A 21725-nucleotide genomic window follows, 5' to 3' on the forward strand; every position below is an offset into this window, starting at 1 on the left:
GGTCTCGGAACAAGCTCCTGTGCTTGAGGGCCATTTACATCTCGGGTCGGTTGAATGTCAGCGCAGACGCCTTGTCGAGGCAGGGGCCGAGGCCTGGGGAGTGGCGTCTCCACCCCGAGCCCCGTTAGGGCTGGATGCCATGGTGCAGTCGTGGCTAAGGCAGCGCCTGTACGCCTTTCCCCCGATCACACTGCTCCCTGGAGTTTTGGAGAGGGTTCGCTGGGATGGAGTCCATCTCCTCCTGGTAGCACCTCGATGGCCAGGCAAACCATGGTTTGCGGATCTGGTGTCCCTACTCGATGGCCCTCCATGGGAAATTACTCCCAGGTGGGATCTCCTCTCACAGGCGAGCGAACACCCCCGCCCAGAGTTGTGGAGGCTGTGGCTGTGGCCCCTGAGGGGGCACAGTTCGTAGCGGCTGTTCTCTCCACCGAGGTGGTGGAGACCCTTCTCCACTACAGAGCTCCCTCCACGAGGAGGTCGTAGGCCACACGATGGCAACTGTTCATGTACTGCTTGTTGCTGGGTAAGCACCCACTGGTGACACGTTTCCTCCGCGGCACCCGGAAGCTGAGGCCCGGGATGCAACCCAGAGTGCCTGTCTGGGATCTGGCAGTTGTGTTGGCGGCTCTATCTGAGCCCCCCCTTAGAGCCATTAGCCGATGTGGCCCTTAGGTTTCTGTCTATTAAGACCACCTTCCTTTTGGCGATTTCCTCCCTGAAGAGGATCGGGGATCTGCAGGCTCTGTCCGTGGCCCTGTCTCGCCTGGAGTTTGGCCCTGGCATGGCCAGAGTGTTTCTCTATCTGAAACCTGGGTATGTGCCTTCGGCTCCCTCACATCCCTCACGTTACATGCATTCTGCCCTCCTCCGTTTACAGCCCCCGACCAGGAGCGACAGTACTGACTGTGTCCGGTGTGAGCACTGGACACTTACCTCCGCAGGACGAGTCCTTGAAGGAAGTCAGAGCAGCTGCTTGTCTGCTATGGCCCTAACAGGAAAGGTTTCCCGGCCAATAAGCAGACTTTGAGCAGATGGGTAGTGGATGCGATCATGTCGGCTCACAAGTCCTCTGGCCTCCCAGCACCGCTCGGGGTTCGAGCTCACTCCACCCGGAGTGTGGCGGCCTCTATGGCCTGGTCCGCTGGAGTGCCTCTCCAGGACATCTGTGAAGCTGCGGGTTGGTCCACCCCGCTGACTTTTGTCAGGTTCTATGACCTTGACCTCCCCGGGCTCCTTTGTCCAACGTGCTGGTGCCGAGGCCCTCACTCTCTAGGCAGGGTCTAGTCAGTGTGGCGTGATTGGACACTCGTTCCCATAGTGTTTCAACGCAGCTCGAGTTCCTGGAGGGGAATGTTTCTAGGTTACGGACGTAACCCTAGCTCCCCGAGGAAACGAGACGCTGCGTCTCCGTGCCACACTTTCTGCATCCCTGCGGCGCTTACCTTATCTCGCAGGAGCTAGCGTCTGGTCTATCTCGCAGCCATTTGTAGCTTCCTGTTTCCGCAACATTGCCCGCTGATGACATCACGTTCCAAACGCCTATTGGTCAGATTGAGTCTAGTCAGTGTGGCGTGATTGGACACTCGTTCCCATAGCGTTTTGACGCAGCATCTCTTTCCCTCGGGGAACTAGGGTTACGTCCGTAACCTACACACGTTATCCGCTCATACATCAAAAGGAATGACTGATTTCACAAAATGTAGTTAAGTAAAAAGTAAGACTTTGAAATGTAGTAAAGTTAAAGTAAAAGTCTCCCCAAATGGAAATACTTCAGTAAAGTACAGATACGAGACAACATAACAAACAAAGTACATTTAGTTTATTACTGTCCACCACTGCAATAAATGGCATCTGTTAGAGAAGTGAAGAAAAGAGTGCAGGCAGGGTGGAGTGGGTGGAAAAGAGTTATAGCAGGAGTGATTTGTGATAGAAGAGTATCTGCAAGAGTAAACGGAAAGTTTAAAGGACTGTGGTGAGACCTGAGATGTTGTATGGTTTAGAGACAGTGGCATTGAGTAAAAGACAGGAGGTGGAGCTGGAGGTAGCAGAGCTGAAGATGTTGAGGTTTTCGTTGGGAGTGACGACAATGGACAGGATTAGAAATTAGTTTATTAGATGGACAGTGCATGTAGGATGTTCTGGGGACAAGGTGAGGGAGGTGTGATTGAGATGGTTTGGATATGTGCAGAGGAGGGACATGGGGTATATCATTAGGAGAATGCTGAGGGTGGATCCACCAGGAAGGAAGCCAAAAGCCAAAAAGGAGGTTCATGAATGTGGTGAGGGAAAACATGCAGGTAGTTGGTTTGAAAAAGGCAGATGTAGAGGACAGGGGGTTATGGAGACAAATGTTCCACTGTGGCGACCCTAATGGGAGCATTTGAAAGAAGAAGTAGAAGACTGCAGAAAGTGGCATCAATAGATAGTGTCAAAGAACAAACAGCTGATTATTTTTAAATCGTTTGCAACTTATGAGTTAAAAGTGAAATTGGTTTTATCTGAATTAAAGGTAACATTGCATTCAAAATGAAGAACCTCAAACCAACAGTAGAACATGGTGGTGGTTATGTGATGATGTGAAGTTACAAAACTTCTTTGAGGCCTTACCAACTTGCCATCATTGACAAAACCATAAATTCTGCTCTTTCCCAAGAAATCTTGAAGGAGAATATTGTTATTTGTTCGTGATGTGAAGATGCACTGGAGTGCAGTTGGGTTAAAGAGCAAGACAGTGATCGGAAGCATTCTCTGAATAGCTCAATAGCAGGAATTCAGTATCAAAGTATATATATATATATATATATATATATATATATATATATATATATATATATATATATATATATATATATATATATATAAAATGTGTCTGCACAAGGTTTCACCAAAACTGTAGCTTCACTGATTGTCTCCTCAGATCATTAGTTTGCCACCAGTCTCTGGTGTAGACGATGATCTATGATTTCACCAAGGTCTAACTGTAACTGAAGTGTTTTCCACATCATTTTTAGACTTCACCTAATTTAATGTTGGTTTCCTCTTCATATATCATGAATTTAAAGGTCTTATCTTCCCCTTGTTTTCTGGTTTAATGATGCTGTGTTCTCTCCCCTCTTCTGGCGTTGATCAAGTAATGTTCCCTCCGCCTTCTGGTTTTAATGAAACCATGTTTATTCCCCCTTCTGTCTTTAATGTTGCCATGTTCCCCCCCCCTTCTGGCTTTGATGTTTGCATGTTCCCACCCTCTTCAGGTTTGAATGTACCATGTTTCCACCCTCTTCTGATTTTAATATACCATGTCCCCTTCCCCTTCTGGGTTCGATTGAGCCATGTTCCCTCATCTGTCTAGCTTTGACGAAGCCATGTTCACTCCCCCTTCTAAATGTGTCATTTTTGTCCACCTCTTGACTTTTATAATGTAATGTTCCCTTGACCACATGGCTCTACTCTTCATCTCCATGTTTTGACCACAGTTGTCTATCTATGCCTTTGGTTCTCAACCAGCTGATCTATGACTATAGACTCCACTGGTCTTATTATAGTGCCTTTGACAGGTAACTTAGTCACCTTTGTAGTCTTTTAGAATAATATGAGGACCTTCACTGTCCATCATACAAGGGAGCAGATTTTAATCCTTCATTTATCCATTCACTTAAATAAGCTCTTCAGCCTGGTTATGGTTGAAGTGGATTTGGAGTCTCTTCTGGGAATACTGGGGACAAGAAGGCAATAAATCACACAGTGTCTCAAGTTTTCTCCTGTCCTGACTGTTTTTATTTTGGCATTTACAGTATGGTTAACGGAAAAAGAATCAAACCAGACGTAGCTCCTGGAACCCACGATGATCAAGTCAGCCGTGGAAAAGCTGTCGAGTCGTCTCTTACACCGGCCAGGCGAGGAAAGAAAGTTGGCCGATGATTCACTAATCCAACAGCAGTTCTGACTCAGACCAAAACCAGCCTCAGAACAGGGCCATGTACATTAATAACATTCAACCAGACGTGATGTTTCAGTTAGTAAAAAACCTCCTAGTGAGCTTTTTTAATTAAATATTAGAGATCAAAGATACAAGCAACTTTTAATCTTGACTAAATTTATGGTTGGGAATATGTACATTTAGCACCTCTGGTGAAGATGTTATTAAGTCTCACTACCCACATCTGCTTCCTGAAGGCGATTTTTTTTTATCACTGCTGGCTTCATTTTTAGTCCGAAAAGAGCTCAAATAAACCCCCGAAAAAATCTTTTGTTGAAGTTGAATAAAAATATTGGCTCTCTCTGTGACTGAGCAGTGCATCAAATCACAGCTCAGAATACTGTTTTTATTTATCTAAAACGATTTACTTTTTGTTTTATTTGTCTATTGAATACTAATGTGTCTTTCTATTTTCTGACATGATCCTGTAATTGTATTTGTTAATTGAAGATCCCTTTAGAAATTTGCATTTCTACTTTGTCTTTTTTGACTGATTTGTTTGATCGTTGTTTTATTCTGGTATGTTGATGAGGCTGTTGTATTGATTTTTGGATAATGCTGTTGAGGTGTACAATTTGATTCGCATTTTAGAAAACAAAACCTTACAAATACACAGTTTTTGGCTTTTCAATAAAATGTGTCTTTGTGCCTGCGTTCAATATGAGTCAAATACTCAAATACTGTTTAAATCAGATACTCAGACTTTTATTCGTCATTTTGGAATTTCTGACTTTGAACTTGGAGTAAGTTTTGCAGTAATCTATACTTTTATTCAAGTATGATTTTCAGGTACTCTTTACACCTCTGGTATTGTTAGACATTTTATACTGCCGATTGACATCTACATAAGCAATTTTTTTTAAGCTCATCATATTCACACAGTGCTGTCATTGTCATATTTCTATGTCCAATAAAAAAATCTTACTATCCGTAAAACAGACATGTAGACACACCAGAGAGAGAGAGATGACTGGCACCTTGCTGAGGTGGGATCTTAACAAAAGGTGAACATTTTGAGTCAAATAACTACAGGCATGCATCAAGACAGGATGTGGCATGAGTCAAACATCTTTATAACCTCCGCTTGTTTAATTCAACCAAAAAGGGAGTCTCAGTTCAGCAATGAACTTGGACCGATGCAGATGTCAGAGCAGAACTCCTGACAGCTGGCTGAGGGGAAGCAGAAGATTAGAAATGGCTCCCGTGTGTTGATGCGTCTTCTCGGCCTGCGACGCGTACACATTTCACTATCGTCCATGAGGGCTAGACAGTGACACGGCTGTTCAATCTTGTATGCTTTGGACGTGAGCGGAGACATGATGGCAAAACCGAAAAGTCCTTGCACTTTGTCTATTTTAGGGCTGGGTGGGTGGAGAGTGTTGAAATATCAACGGTAACACATTTTTTGGGAAAGACAAATAAAAAAAGGAAGAATGTGAGAATGAATGCGTGTTTGTGTGTTGGTCCTAAGTGTTTAAATTTAGACATGCTGCTCCCTCTGGGTGGGTTTCGGTCCACGTGTCTGTGCTTATTGTGTAAAATACAGCCAACGGGTAGGTGTTGATATTCGGTGACACCGTTTCTGTCATTCCCAGCCAGTCCACGTATACTATATGGACGAAAATATTGGCACACCTGACCTTTCCCACCATATTTGGTTCTTCTCCAAACTGTTAACACAAAGCACAAAAGCACAATGGGAGTAAATGTCGAATGCAATGCTCAAAAAACGCTTACCGTATTAATGACCAGGTGTCCAAACCATTGGCAATATACTGTATAACAATGAGAAAACAAAAACAAAAGAAGATGCTGAAAGAGATATGGGGGACTGCCCCGTGCCAGCTCATCTTGTACTAATTAGGGAGTGGGTTCGCTTGTTTTTGTTTTTCTCGTCTTGCCCCAGCGGCAGTCCTTCTCCATGAGAACGGAAGACGCAGCAAGAAGAATGAGGCGAATTTAAATACTTCTGCCATTAGATCAGCTGGAACACAGTGCTTCCGACTCGCTCTCAGTTCAAGAGCTAAGACATGCCGAGTCGATGAATCCACAGCAGGGACTTTTTCTGCTTGAGGCCATTTAATGATTTCTGATGTCCCAATGAGTCTATTTGGGAGTCTAAATCACAATGCATGTTCCTGCAGGCTAGACTCTAGTCTCCTGTTTTTTTTTATCATGTTTGAGATACCAGGTTTATATTAGACACATTAGTTAAACCATACTGTTACTGGTTTCTCAATTCTGATAGGTCAAAAAGTATGGATTACATTTTACATAACAGCTGCATGAACAATAGCACTGCATATACTTATCTTTTTCTATAATACAAAGACGCATGTATGGCAGGTGTCTAATATATATATATATATATATATATATATATATATATATATATATATATGATTACTGATATGGTCAAATTTACAGCCATACCAGCCCTTTACTGATAGGATTAATGACCCCTGAACTATACAATAAAGGGTCAAATACCCCCCAAAGCTAGAGATGGATTTTAACAATATCAACCTCATTAACATTATTTAAAAAACCTTCAATGTGCACAACCTTTACCTCATGCCACATTCAGTACAAGTGCACTGAAGGTGTAAAAGAATATCCCTCCATCTGAACATGGATCGTGGGTCTGGCTGTTATGAAGCTCTTGTATTACAAGTCACAATGCTGGTAATGACTCTCATTCATTTTTATTACCACTGTAGTTATTGCCCAGTGTGCAGGTCCCACTCGTCTTCCGTGCTGACAGACACGAGGTGGGAGGACAGCAAAGAGCACATTACAGGATAGGTTGAAATGTATGTTTGTGCTAGGTGTGCCGATTCGATTCGCATCTCAATGCCTTGGCAACAAGACTATACATTACAAGATACATATAAAGCAGCTACCAATGAAATGTGATACGATTTACCCCATTAGGGTGCAGAGCCATCGGATTTACAGTAAATTGAATTCAACACAATGCGATTCAATAGAGAAAAATAGAAAACAGTTATTTACCTGTTATGTTTCCAGGGAGATACAGCTCCACCTCGGCCATATTAATCTATATTCTACGTGATCATCAGGACACACCTTCGTCTCCGTAGTGCTGTGACATGTCATATTCATGTAGCAGCGGTGGTGCTTAGAGAACGCGGTCAAGAAACAATTTAGCGATGAGAAATGAATCTACATATCAAACATTGGTCATAAATTATACTGAACTAAATTATAAATGCAACACTTTTGTTTTTGCCCCCATTTTTCATGTAAACAAAAGGCCTATTTCTCTCAAATATTGTTCACAAATCTGTCTAAATCTGTGTTAGTGAGCACTCCTCCTGGATATAATCAATCCACCTCACAGGTGTGGCATATCAAGATGCTGATTAGACAGCATGATTATTGCACAGGTGTGCCTCAGACTGGCCACAATAAAAGGCTACTCTAAAATGTGCAGTTTTATCCAACAGTTCAATGCCAAAGATGTTGCAAGTGAATTGAATGTTAATTTCTCTACCATAAGCCACCTCAAAAGGCGTTTCAGAGAATTTGGAAATACATCCAACCAGCCGCAACCGCAGACCACGTGTAACCACACCAGCCCAGGACCTCCACATCCAGCATCGTCACCTCTAAGATTGTCTAAGACCAGCCACTCGTACAGCTGCTGCAAAAATTTCTGCTCAAACTGTCAGAAACCATCTCAGTGAAGCTCATCTGCATGCTTGTCATCCTCATCGGCGTATACGACAGAGTGTTCCAGTTCCTGCCAATAATTAGCAACTTCACACAGCCATTAATGAGGAGTGGACCAACATTCCACAAGCCACAATCAACAACCGGATCAACTCTATGCGAAGGAGATGTGTTGCACTGTGTGAGGCAAATGGTGATCACACTAGATACTGGCTGGTTTTTGGACCCCCCGGACCCCCCATTACAGTAAAACTGCACATTTTAGAGTGATATTTTATTGTGGCCAGCCTCAGGCACACCTGTGCAATAATCATGCTGTCTAATCAGCATCTTGATATGCCACACCTGTGAGGTGGATGGATTATAAGTCTTAGATCTTTGGGCCAGTTGTTCAAAAAGTTTAATCTGGATCAAAATGATCCAGATTTGGAAATCCCATTTTTTCCTATTCAGGATCAGGTAATCTGTCTGTCAGGGATCCACCAGCCACACCTTCACCTATCACTCCAAGCAGCTCTCCCACTTACTAATCAGCTACACCTGGCCCTCATCAGTTCCCATGCTACATAACCCCCATTCCTCCACCAGCTCTTTGTCTATTCTACAGCTTAGGCTAAGGAACACTGGCAGACTACCCAAGCTACTCAGTTTGGTTTATCGCTGTTTACGGGACTCTGTGTGTTTTGTTCACATCAGTTTGATCACAGCTTTCACCAGGTTTAGTTAACCTGGAGTTTCATTGCGGTTTGCCGTTTTCTGCTTTGCCCTGTTATTCTTCATTAAAAAAAACTTGTGGATTTCACTTCGGTTTCCGGCACGTTCTTTCGCCTGACACGTCTTACTTTTATGCCGTTTTTTTAATGCAACATTGGACTGGATTACCCTGATCCAGATACACAGTTTTCAAGACCAAATCCGGATTACCTGTGCTCTAAATGGGACAACATATTACAACATCGCTACCAGGCGCAATGTCCCTCTCTGTGATGATGTTTATAATGCACCTGAGCCTGTTGAAGAACCAGACCAACCTCTGGCATTCTGTCAGAATGAGGGACTGACTGGACATATAGTAAGGGATGCAATTGTTGGACATTATTTTTGACAGGCTCATCTCTGATGATTGTTTCTTTGAAATTAATATACGGTGATGAATGAAAATGGAAAAATGGAATATATTATTTTTGTTTGTTATTGAAATCTGTTTGGGGGATTATTTCATATTTTTACTTTACTATACTGAATAGCTTAATTGGTAGCTTATGTCTACTATATCTACTTTATCACGGTTACAACAGTTTCCTCCTGGAATTTACCTTGAAATCCTACTCCCTGTTGGGATCAGGATAATCCTGTTTTTTTTGGATCAATGTTATCCAAATCCTACTGACAAGTTTGGAACAACACAAACTGAAGGTTTGATCCAGAATAAAACTAGGATTGGATTCCGTGATCTAATCTGATTTTAGATTCCTTCTTTCCCTTTTGAACAACCCATTTTCAAGATTTGATCCAATCCGATAACCAAAATCCGATCATTTTACCTTTAAACAACTGGCCCTTTGAGTTCAGCTCATAAAAAATGGGGGCAACAACAAAAGTGTTGCATTTATAATTTTGTTCAGTGTATTGGTCACATTGTAAATAATTAAAGTTTTGTGCATCAACTTAAAATCATATATAAATACATAATTTTTTACCAATGCAAATATATAAATGATGCATTGCGATATAAATGTCAACTTGTATCCAATGCACACTTTTTGAATCAGTGTTTTACTGAATTTTACCATCCCTAATTTATAGTCAGCTAATACTCATACGCTTTAGCCACGTCTTTATAAATATTTGATATAAAACGTTATACTAGCTGTATTTTTGGAGGGCACTGTATGTGCTGATTGATTCTGCCCCTTCCTCATGGCCATTCTTCACCAAATGGTGATGATGGGGTCGAAATGTCAGGGGATGTATTTCCTCAGCAAGTGAAGATAAAAGAGATCGTGTAATGATGGATGGCCTCAAGTTCTGTTGAAAGGAGCCATACCGTTGAGACCGATGACTTCCTTTCACACTGGCTAACTGCCTTACCTCAGTGCCAAATAAGATCCTTTTCTTTTTAACGCTCATCATTTTTCGATGTGTAAATCCAATTCAAAAAGACTGTTGAATCAGCAGGCTCTCATAAATTTGATACCAGACGCAAGGGATGGGTCATTTCTCCCAGCTGATGGGATACCTGGGCATCTTTAAAATGCTAAAAAAAAATATTTGATTTTCTGGGGTCAATTGCACCAACAGGTTATTTCAAAGGGGATAGTGTTTTATCCTGGTTAGAATCCCAGTAGATCCAATCCAAGGAACACTGAGAGTTAAGCAGGAATACACCCTGGATTCAACACCAATTCATTAGAGTACTACAATCAAAATCACACACTCTCTTTTTCCCTCATTCACACACATAGAGGCAATTTAGTGTAGCGAGTTCACGTTCTGGCATGTTTTAGGATGTGAAAAAAAAAACGTGAGAGCATGAAAGAAACAGTACAGAGACAGTGAGTAAATCTACCCATTAATACCCTCATATGACACCACGGCTATAGAAGCCATCAATGTTATAGAGAAACGCATTATAACGGAGTGAATCTCATACAAGGGGGGGAGTGGTGGCTCCAGCGGTTAAGGCGCTGGGTTGCCGATCGGGAGGTCTGGGGTTCAAGCCCCGGTATCGCCAAGCTGCCACTCTTGAGCCCTTGAGCAAGGCCCTCAACCCTCTATGCTCCGGGGGTCCCTTACGAGGGAAATATCAAGGTCTGTGACGTCGGAGTGACGTGGGGCCGCCTTCCCGTGGGCTCACCACCTGCAGGAGGGACCGTAAGGGACGGTGCTGTGAGGATTGGGCAGCAGTCGAAGGCGGGGGCCTGCTTAGACTGCTGCCCCCGCGACCCGAATTACGGATAAGCGGGAGAAAATGAATGAATGAATGAATGAATGAATGAATCTCATACAGCAAGAATGAATGCATTACTAAAGCGAGAAACCCAATGAACACAGCTCCTTTCACTGCAGCCACAACTGCCCCTCCCGCATACATCATTTGTAGCAGAAGCTTAGATATTAACCTGTGTTTTCCTTGCATTTTTGTGCACTTTTTTCCATGCATTACAGTTTTCATTTGAAATGAAGGCAAATTTTGTTTTTGTTTAAATTCTATGGAAAAAAAAACACAAAAGTATAAATGTTTCATGAAAAATCTTAACACGTGTTTTGAACTGTTTTGGCCGACCTTTCCTCCAGCTTTTCTTGAAAAGTCAGTTTTGTAAATGTCCTTTTTAAGTTTATCTGTGAACAAATCAATTTCTTCTCCTGTCGCCTAATGAAATAAAAATCAGCCATTCAAATCAAAATCAAATCAAATCAAATCAAATTTTATTCATCACATACACATACATACAGGGTACGACATGTAGTGAAATGTTTTGTACGATGGTCCGGCATGAGGGAATAGGATGGGGGAAAGAAAAGGAGGCAGATAAATAACTATAAGGTATGAGAAAAACTATTAAAATAAAATAAAATAAATAAATAAAATAAAGTAAAAGAATATAGGTATAAAGATATATAGATATTTAGATATATATATATAAAAGGATAATGTATGAGCAGATATACATATAAACAGTAACAATGTGTAGTGAAAAATGTAAACAAAATAAAAATAAAAATGTAAACAATATGTAAACAATAGGCAATCTATGTCCATAAAGTGTCCGTGTGCGGTATGGTGTGGTGTAAAGGTCCGTAAAGTGTCCATGTGCAATATGGTGCAATATGGTCCATGTGGTATGAATAAAATAAAAAGTGCACTGTGCTGTGCAAGTCCAGAGTTTAAAGTGTCGTGGTGCGAACGGTGAGATATGTTTTTAAAGTGACGTGGTGCGAAGGTGAATATATGTACAGAGAAGTGTGATGATGATGGTGGAGAGAGTGGGCCAGTCTAAATCCTGGGTGTTTCCTGGTTTAAACACCGGATGGCCTGCGGGAAGAAGCTCCTCCTCATTCTCTCTGTGTTCGCTTTCAGGGAGCGGAAGCGTTTTCCTGAACGCAACAGAGAAAAGAGTCCATTGTTGGGATGGCTGAGGTCCTTCATAATCTTCCTGGCTCTGGTCCTGCACCGCGTGCTATAGATGTCCTGCAGGTTAGGGAGCTCAGTGTGGATGGTACGTTCAGCTGAACGCACCACCCTCTGGAGGGCTCGTCTGTCCTGCATGGTGCTGTTCCCGAACCAGGAAGTGATGCTGCCCGTCAGGACGCTCTCAATGGTGCAAGTGAAGAAAGTCTTAAGCACCTGAGAGGGTAGTTTAAAGTCCCTTAAGCGTCTCAGATGGTACAGACGCTGCCGGGCCTTCTTCACCAGGGTGTTGGTGTGACAGGACCAAGACAGATCCTGTGTGATGTTAACACCAAGGTACCGGAAACTGTCCACTCTCTCCACTGGGGTCCCGCTGATGTTTATAGGTTGGTATGCCCGCTCCCGCTTTGTGCTGAAGTCCACGATTAACTCCTTAGTCTTGCTGACGTTCAGGAGAAGGTTGTTCTCCTGGCACCATCTCTCCAGGTTTTTAACCTCCTGTAGGTAGGCCGTCTCGTCGTTGTTGGAGATCAGACCCACCACAACAGTGTCGTCAGCAAACTTGATGATGGTGGTGGAGTTGGATGTGGCCACACAGTCATGTGTGTACATTGAGTAAAGCAGGGGGCTCAGAACACAACCCTGGGGGGCGCCAGTGCTGAGGGTGAGGGTGGATGAGGTGTGTTTTCCCACCCGTACGGCTTGTGGTCTGTCTGTCAGGAAGTTAGAGATCTATTGACACAGGGGCTGGCTGAGTCCCAGGACCTCCAACTTAGAGGTGAGTGTGGAGGGAATTATGGTGTTAAACGCTGAACTGTAGTCCACAAACAACATTTTTGCATAGTTCCCATTTCTTTGGTCCAGGTGGCTCATCGTGGTGTGGAGAAGATGAGCAATGGCACTGACAACGACCGAACTGAATTCCCGATCACCATCAGACACACTCCACCTCCTCTTGACTTCCACCGACTCTAGTGTTCTGTCCATGCGGTAAACCGAGAAGAACTCGGCCGGCTGGATGGCGTGGTCCGGTACCGCTGGGTTCAGCCATGTCTCGGTGAAGCAGAGAAGGTTGCAGTCCCGAATGTCTCTCTGGAACTTGACCCTTGCCCTGAGGTCATTGAGCTTGTTCTCCAGTGACTGGACGTTGGCTAACAGGATACTAGGTAAGGGAGCGCGGTGTGCGCGTGCCCTCAGCCTGTTCCTGACGCCGGCTTGTTTCCCTCGCGGACGCCGGTACGGGTCGCGTCCTTTGTTCACCCTCAGGATCTCGCTCGGCCAGCATGGGTCCGGGTTTAAAAACGTGTAACTACTTAAATAAAAGTATAAAATAAACAAAAAAAGAGAAAACGTAGCCGGAGCAGTCGTGACGGCAGCCGACCTCACCGGCGCCATCTTGTACAGAGGCCATCTTGTACAAACATTCAAATGTTTTGGTGTCACCAAGTCACAATCTGATTGGTTAAAGCAACAGCATTCAAGCAACATGGATTTGAAACAACAGGATTTCTGCAGTGTTCATAGCGCAATTGTACTTCGCCTGCAATGTTCACAGTGATGGCTCAAGGCAGACAGACGCCTTTGTCTCCTGCAAAACAGGATGTGATGGCTGAAATCTGATTGGATAGAAAATGAAACTTGCATACAAAGCAAATCTAAAAGAAACACAAAACGTGATTCTGATTCTGGCTAGCAGAGAAGGAGTTGCTTTCCTTGATGGCCAGCCACTGGTATATATTTTTTCCTTCTCATTTTCTAATTAATTGAACATTAACCGATTAATGCGTTTACATAAGATCAAGATTGTGAAAGTAATAGGCCCTGCTTCAGCGATTAACTCGACCAGTGTGCTATTGTAAACCAGTGTATTTCCTTTTATCACCAAGTATTAAATCAAAACGAGATACCACCCGGAGTAATCCTTTGTCCTCTGCATCTTCATAACCTTATGTTAACCCAATCAATAAACGTGCTAAATTCCAAGGATCATGCACTCAACTTCAGGTCTTAACCCGTTTGTGGTTCCAGGGGGAAATAAAGTGAGAGACACCATTACATGTTGTACCAGGGCCTGGTCCAATAAACAAAGATTTATCACACAACCGGTCTCGTCCCCCTCTTTGTCCTGAAGTTAGGCGCAAATACATCTTTCTCTGAAGCCTTCCAGACAAAATCAATAGGTAGAGACAGCTAAGAGGAGAAAAGCAGGCCTCTCCTCATCCACTTGGCTACTCTTATACCTAAGCCTGGAACATAAAAGACATCACACTGTGCAGCCAGTGGCACAGCAAAGCTCTCGCCATATATCTGCCTGATGAAGTCTTTATCTTACTGTCATTTTTTTTAAAGGATTTGTGTCTTATTCATGTATGTAAATTTTACAACACTTTGGTAATTTAAAGAATCATTATTCCTTACTGCATGGAGCAATGAACTGTTCAGTATAGGGTTTTTTAGTGCACTTGGAACTCAAGTATTGTGTGAGCTGTGACAAGTGTGTGAAGCTAAAAAATAACAAGCGTTCGATTGGTCAATCGATCATCCAAGACTCATCAAGACTTCACTAAACTTCTCTGCAAAAACAAAAACAAAATCTCATGAAACAGGCTAGTGCAGGCTACCAGATTGTCTCACTCTTCTTAAAAGTCTTGTATTTTTTTTACATTTTCAATCAATTTTTTCACTCGACATGTGATATAACATGAAGAATCGGAACAGTGCACTCATAAATAGTAAAAAAAAAAAAAAAAAAAAAAAAAAAAACACACACATTTGAGATTTACCCCCCAAAAATGTATGTCTGCTGGGAGCAATGGGTCTTTCGTTTCAGGTTGTTTAAATTGATTGGTTTTGCATTATGCTACTAATTAGGCAATGGGCAAGTGGCACACATACACACACACTCAGCCAGGGTTCTCCGTTTTTGCTGAGTCATGGTAAGCGACATTGTTCAGTGAAGATGTGCCAAAAATCGCACATGGTGCAGATTTCACTGAAATCTTAACAGTAAGAGTAAGATATTTGCTACTTTAAGGTAAATGGCAGATTCATAGAATTTAATAGAATGGGTCTATAAATTTTAGCATAAATGAGTTCCTATACACCCCTATGAGAGAGTGAGTGGTGACAGGGGTGAGGGACGTTTTTTTACTTTATAGCCACTGATCAGACATAACATTATGACCACCTGCCTAAAATTGTGCTTGTCCCCCTTTTGCTGTCAAAACACTCCTGACCTGTCGAGCAGTAACAGCATTAACTTTTCAGCATTTTGAGCTACAGGAACTCGTCTGTTCTATCGGACCACAAGCGCCTGCCAGCCGCCCATGACTCTGTTGCCGGTTTACCACTGTTCCTTCCTTGGACCACTTTTGATAGATACTGACCACTGCAGACCGGAAATACATCCCACAAGAGCTGCAATTTTGGAAATGCTCTGACCCAGTTGTCTAGTCATCACAATTTGTCAAACTTGCTCTAATCCTTATGCTTGAGAATTTTTTCTGCTTTTAACACATCAAATTTGAGGACAAAATGTTCACTTGTTGCCTAATATATCCCACCCACTAACAGGTGCCAAGATGAAGAGATAATCAGTGTAATTTACTGCACTGGTCATAATGTTATGACTGGTCAGTGTCTATTTATTAATTATAATTCATTTAATTTCAATTTAATTAATTTTGATTTGTATTGAGCTGTTACTAATGGATAGTCTCAAAACAGCTTTAAAGAGTTAAAGAGGTTATAAAGTTGTATATAAAAGACTGTATAAGTTTAAAGACAAGGAAGCCTGTGATAATGCTTCAAACACTGCTAAGGAGTCAGGGAGTCTGCAGAGGGGCCATGTTGGAGATTTCTCTCTGGAACATCGTCCATATTGCTGTTCCTGCCTGCAAAGAGAGAAAGAAACCCAACTCACATTAGTTTAGAAACAAAACAAAGCTGCTGTCACTGCATACTACTGTCTCCTCTTATCAGAGCTGGTAAGGAGCTGCTGCAATCATCATCAGCCACCATCCATGTTCCATCTCTCCGCCTCGCCCCTTTCCCATGTGCTTGCTGACTTTCCACAACAGGAGTGCTGAACTGGCGCTGTCCATTCAGCACCATGCTGGCAGGTATGCTGGAACTGTTTTCCTCCTGTTGGATGTGGGCTGGAGGCCTATCATCACATCAGTTATATTACAAGTTCATATCTTAAAGGGTTTTTTTAACTACTATGATAGAACTGTACAAGCTTTCACTAAAGAACTAAAACTAGAGCTCACCTTGTTGCTAGAAACAATGGAGAGTTTGTGTTTGCCTACTACAGGTTATGTGTGTATGTAAAATAAGTTTGACCTGAGTGATGTGAGACATGAAATAGATATTATACCTAAAATAATTTAATTTAACAAATACAAATAAATATGAAAGTGTAGCTGATATTTTTTAATGTACTCAACCATCAAGTACCATATGGGACCCCAGAAAAGCATATGACATCTTGTAGTTTAGTTACAGTACTGCAAATCATAACCTGTCACTCAACACAAGGACAGATGGATGCAAATGCATGTAAACAGACTTTATTAATCCAAAGACAGCAACCAAAAACAGGTAGAAGAACTCTTGCTAAAGAAGGAGAAATAGTTCGATCTACAACAGACCAAACTCTATGGGATAGGCAAGTAACCTGAACAGTAATACGAAAAAACAAAAACAGGTAAATATGCTCTTTTCCTGTCACATGTACATTACTTGCATATCCCAGCGATTTTAGGAAGCTTGTGTCAGAGCACAGGGTTAGCCATGATACAGCACTCCTGAAACACAGAGGGTTAAGGGCCTTGTTTAAGGGCCCATGAGTGGCAGCTTGGTGATACTGAGACTTAAACTCCTGACCTTCAGATCAGTAACCCAGAGCCTTAAGCATTGAGCTACCACAAATATCAAAAGGCAGTGAAACAACAAGGCTTGGTAATACAAATATTAGTAATACAAAAGTTGTACTTTGCAGTTAGTGTGTAAACGCAAGTCTCTTTATTGGCTGTAAGTGTGAATTGAGCAAGCTGGGTGAATGGAAGTGCAGCAAAGTGTGGAGAATTTGGTACATGTAGCTGATTTTACTGGTTACCTGATTGAATAAGTTGTATTGAAACCTCAGTAACAATAACTAAAAAGTTCTATGGGTCTTTTTTTTTTTTTTCTTAAAAATATTATAGCATTGAAATTCTGTTAAATATTCTAATAAAAAAAAGCGTTTTTTTTCTTTTGCTTTTACTTACATAATTTAATTAATCAGTTCATTACCACTCCAGGCATGTGTGCTTAGAGTGGTGAAAACTGAAAAAAGTATAAAAGAATGGGATCCCTGGGACTTGGAGAGAATACCTAACAACCTTTATGAAACAATTTTTGGAGTTCGGAAAAGAAATGACATAAGACCCATTCAGATTTTGTGGTGAGTGGTGATACATGGCAAGAAGTTTATTTGAAAAGAATTCAGAGCTTTTTACATGCCATTCAGCTATTCGGTTATTAAAAAAAACTCTATCACAACTTGTAATGGCACCACGGCACAACTTTTGAGAGACGGATTTAATCATTCTTTTGGCGGCTGAGCACCCCGCAGGTAAATACAGTTGAGAACAGAGCAAGACTGGAACTTATTGAGCGAGCTATTGAGCATCAGATGTTTGGTTCAGCAGTTTAAGCGAAAGCTGCAGTCAGACATATATTTTCTCAAAGCTTTTGTGCTTTAACAATGAACCAAAACTGCAGGACTGATAGAGGTGTGTTGTTAAAATGGTATTATTTTACTACGGTTGACTTAAAAAAAAAAAAAAAAAAAAAAAAAAACACTAAACCAGAAGTACCGACTTGCTTAGGCTTGCAGAATGACTTTGGCTCTGACACACCCCTGAACTTTGAAAGTCTCTAAGCACTTCACTGTCAGTCTAAAAAAATTATTGCTGCCTTTTTTGTTAGTTTCAAGGAAGATATTAGCATTTAATAATTATTACATTCACAGGAGATTTATTGTTACAGTTTGTGTTTTATACACTTTGCCTGTAACCCTATGCAGTAAAATCAGGTGGATTTGCTCTAATTTGCCTTAAGATATAAACAAATGACTGCATTGTCCTGTCTGTTCTGTTCAGATAGATCAAACTCGACCACTTCTCTGCCCGGTGGGCCCATGTCAAATCCAGAAATAAAGAGTTTCAGAGGAATGGGAGGTTTTAGAGGGCATTCTATTCTATCTATTATAGATAGGCTTTGTGTCAGTAGCAGTCACCTGTTCATGACTACCAGGACAAAACAAGCTCAGCATAAGTGGAAAAATACTGACCGTATGAGCAGTGCTGAGAAGAAAACACACATTTACAAATTCGCTTTGTATAGAAGTTAATTGTAGTTAGTCTCTGACAATAATTCTTGAATGCATACAAGCCAGAAGTGGACATATTATAGATTTATTAGCAAGACAATTGGGCAAGTGAAAAATTACATTGTCCTTGTTTTCCCTGGTTAAATGAAAGCCTAACTGACATCCACTGGTGTCCCACATGGCTTAGTACTGGGTTCTTCCCTGATCTTCCTTTAAATGCAATTTCTTATTTCTTCTCATGTTTTTTTTCATACTACTACAACCATCAACTCATCCAGCATAGATCTTTGGCAGATATCTTGCCATGAATGGCAGTTTATCAGCTAAAACTAATCCTAGCATGACTTATCAGTCATGCTATTTATCTATGGCGATGGATCGGAAGATCAGAATCCCTGGATCTCCCTAGACAACTCTCGGATAACGCCATCTGACGATGCATGCAATCCTGGGATAGTTCTGTAAAACCAACCATCCATCTCTTTCTCCTCTCATTGCTAACCTGAGTCAGTCATACTGGTTTCTCTTTTCTCCAATATTATTTGAAGGACCAAAAGTTTTTTGTTCTACAATTGCTGTTTTATCTAGACTGTCCCCCTGTAGTTGCCTTCATCAGATAAAAAACTTTGATGTTTGCCTACAAGGGGGGGGAGTAATACAACACACACTGCCCCCCTTTAAACCTAGCATTGCTCAACTGGACTCAAGTTAAAGGCATTAGGATTCTTCTCTGTCCAGCTACACAAGGTGAGACTCAAATATCAGCAAATAATCAGCAAATTAGCAAAGTTGTACTAATCAAATCCCCTGATTTGTCACGAGGATTAACTCAATGGTTAATGCATTAAGCCTTCAGCAAGATCCTTCACCCTTATGTGCCTGGTGGAGTCTTGTCTCAGTTGAATGTCAATTGGATTGGAAAGAATGGTAGCTTGACTGTATTCAACCTACTAAACAAGCACACACACACAGAAAATCCCACAAAGGGGACAACTCAGCTTTTTTCTTTAAAAATAATATACTATATGGTACATGCTTTTTTGAACATCTAATTCCACCATTAGTCCTTATTTGCTAATGTTACACCAGATTTTGCAGTGTGCTTGCGGAGATTTGTGTTCATTCAGGGACAATGTCGTTAGTAAAGTCAGGTACTGATGTAGTGGAGGTGTGGAGGCCTGAGGTGAAGTCAGCGTTCTGATTTATTCCAAAGGTGTTTAGTAGGATCAGACAGAGCGCTAGAGTAGGAAATCATCCACTCCAACCCATGTAGAGCGTATCTTTTTGTCATAGAGGAGCATTGTCATGCTGGAACAAGTTTGAGTCTCCTAGTTCAAGTGTAGGGAAAAGATTATGCTACTATTTGGTGTAAAACTACATGTAGCTGGAAATGTCAGATGTCACATGTATTTTTTGTGCTTATAGTGTATTCCCCTAGTTGCTCTGCTGACACAGGGTTTTGAGTATTGTCTCTCATGGATCCTTGTGCAGAGCAGTAACAAAGAGTGATTGAAAACACAAAAATACACACATGAAAAGTCCAAACAAGACAAACCCGCATACATCTTCATAACTGAGGTCGATGCGATTCACATCTCGATGCATAGCTAACGATAAGATATATTAAAGATACATATGAAGCAGCAACTGATACGACACGATACGATACGATACGATTCACCCGTATTACCAGCAGTGGGATCCGATTTCGATTCGATTAAACACAATGTGATTGATTGCAATACCTTACAGTGGAAAAAAATATGATGCGCTGCAATTCATTATGGTACAGATTTTATTTCAGACAGCAAATCATCAATTTACTAAAGCGCCTTCTGAATTCTAACGCATGGCCCTTTAACAAACAGAAAAATAATAAAACCAGATGTTGTTTTCCTCTACAGTCTCCAGGAGGATGCAGCTCTACCTCTGCCATGTTAACCTGTATTCTCTGACTCTCAGGACGCGCCTCGGTCACCTTAGTGTTGTAAAACGTAATATTCATGTAGCAGCAGTGGTGCTGAGAGAAACAGTTTAGTGAGGTAAAATAAATCTACATACAAATATTGATCACAAATTATTGATAATTTTCTAAATAAAAAAAGAATAGTGCATCTACTAATAATTACCGTATTTTTCGGACTATAAGCCGCTACTTTTTTCCTACGTTTTGAACCCCGTGGCTTAAACAACAAAGCTGCTAATTTATGGAATTTTCCTGGGTTTTTCCTGGTTTCTCAAACTTCAAGCCAAAAAACTGAGCGACATAACATTAGACCAATGAAATTTCCGAACGGAAATGAAAAAACGCACCTCACCTGTGTTCTGAGCTGCACGGCTTCAGGAGAAAAAACGATGCCAAAAGATAAACTCTCGAGAGAAATAGTTGTGAAAGGAAGGAGGAAGACAGCGAACAATGACTTTCTTGCTAGGCTACTGTTTAGGTACAAGCCGTTGTAGCGCGTTGAGTCCACCGTGTGTAACGTGTCTTTCTTTAAAGCCTGTGTAAAGTACATTAGTGTAGACAGGCTTATAGACAGGTGCGGCTTATTTATGTTAAAAATAAAAATATTTGTAAAATTCAGTGGGTGCGGCTTATATTTGGTTGCGCTTAATAGTCCGGTAATTACTGTATATATAAATAAATATATAATTTTACCATCCCTAATACAGCGCTTATCTAATGTGGACAGGTCAAGTCAGACAGGTCCAATCTTCCAGCCAGATGATAGATGTGGCCGTCACTGTCAGGGACACACATACTGTGTTTTGGTATGAAACGTGCGACTGACTGCTCACACCAGCTGGAGAAAGTTCACCGTGGCAGGAGTGGCAGGAATTTGCCGAGACGCAGGAAGGTGTGAAGTCAGTAGGTGACAAGAGTAAGTAATGGAGTAGGGTGGATGAAATGAAGCGATGCGACATGTGGTGCTCTTTCCCTCAGTACGAACACGTATTTATAACCTCGCTGCTTGAGTCTACAGTAACGGTGTCTGTGTGTGTGACAGGAGCTGCTGAGTGCCACATATTCCCACAGCCACATGACATGAAAGTGCTTCTGTACCGAGTTTTGGGCCTAGATGGCTTACAGCTGTGAAACATCATGTCCACAATTTTCTCTTTAGCCCCATATCAGGTCTTTGGATTTGCTCTGAATATGGTTAGACATTTGCAGGTAATAACGGGTGTCTTTCGCACCCAAAAAAGTATTGTAATATTCACTTTATGCACAATAAACACATTAGGACACTTGTTTTTTCCAGCCATATATAGTTCTTCTGTAAATTGTTTCCATAAAACTGGAGCACACAACTGTATAGAATGTTTTTGGAAGTGCTAAAATGAATTTTTTTCATTTATTTAATCGAAGAAACCCAAACATGTTCTAATGCCCTTGTGCACATATTCCAGCTCCATGAAGATATGCCTTACATGGGTTAAAGTAAAAGATCTCCTGCTATAGAGCGCTAACCTCAAACCCACAAAACAGGTTAAATGTAAAAGCTGACTGCACCAAAGGCCTTTACTAACACCATTGTGGT

General features: G+C 41.6%; 1 long non-coding RNA gene across 1 annotated transcript in view; it reads right to left on the minus strand.

Annotated features, from left to right (window-relative positions):
* Positions 1-20811, minus strand: part of LOC310736135 — a 44701-nt gene extending 23890 nt beyond the window's left edge. Inside the window, exon 1 of the long non-coding RNA XR_014536473.1 lies at positions 20668-20811. This is a non-coding gene — a long non-coding RNA (uncharacterized lncRNA). The remainder of the gene's footprint in view (positions 1-20667) is intronic.
* Between the last annotated feature and the right edge of the window lie 914 nt (positions 20812-21725).

Source organism: Silurus aristotelis (genome assembly GCF_946808225.1).
Source record: "Silurus aristotelis genome assembly, chromosome: 13".
Lineage (NCBI taxonomy): Eukaryota > Metazoa > Chordata > Actinopteri > Siluriformes > Siluridae > Silurus > Silurus aristotelis.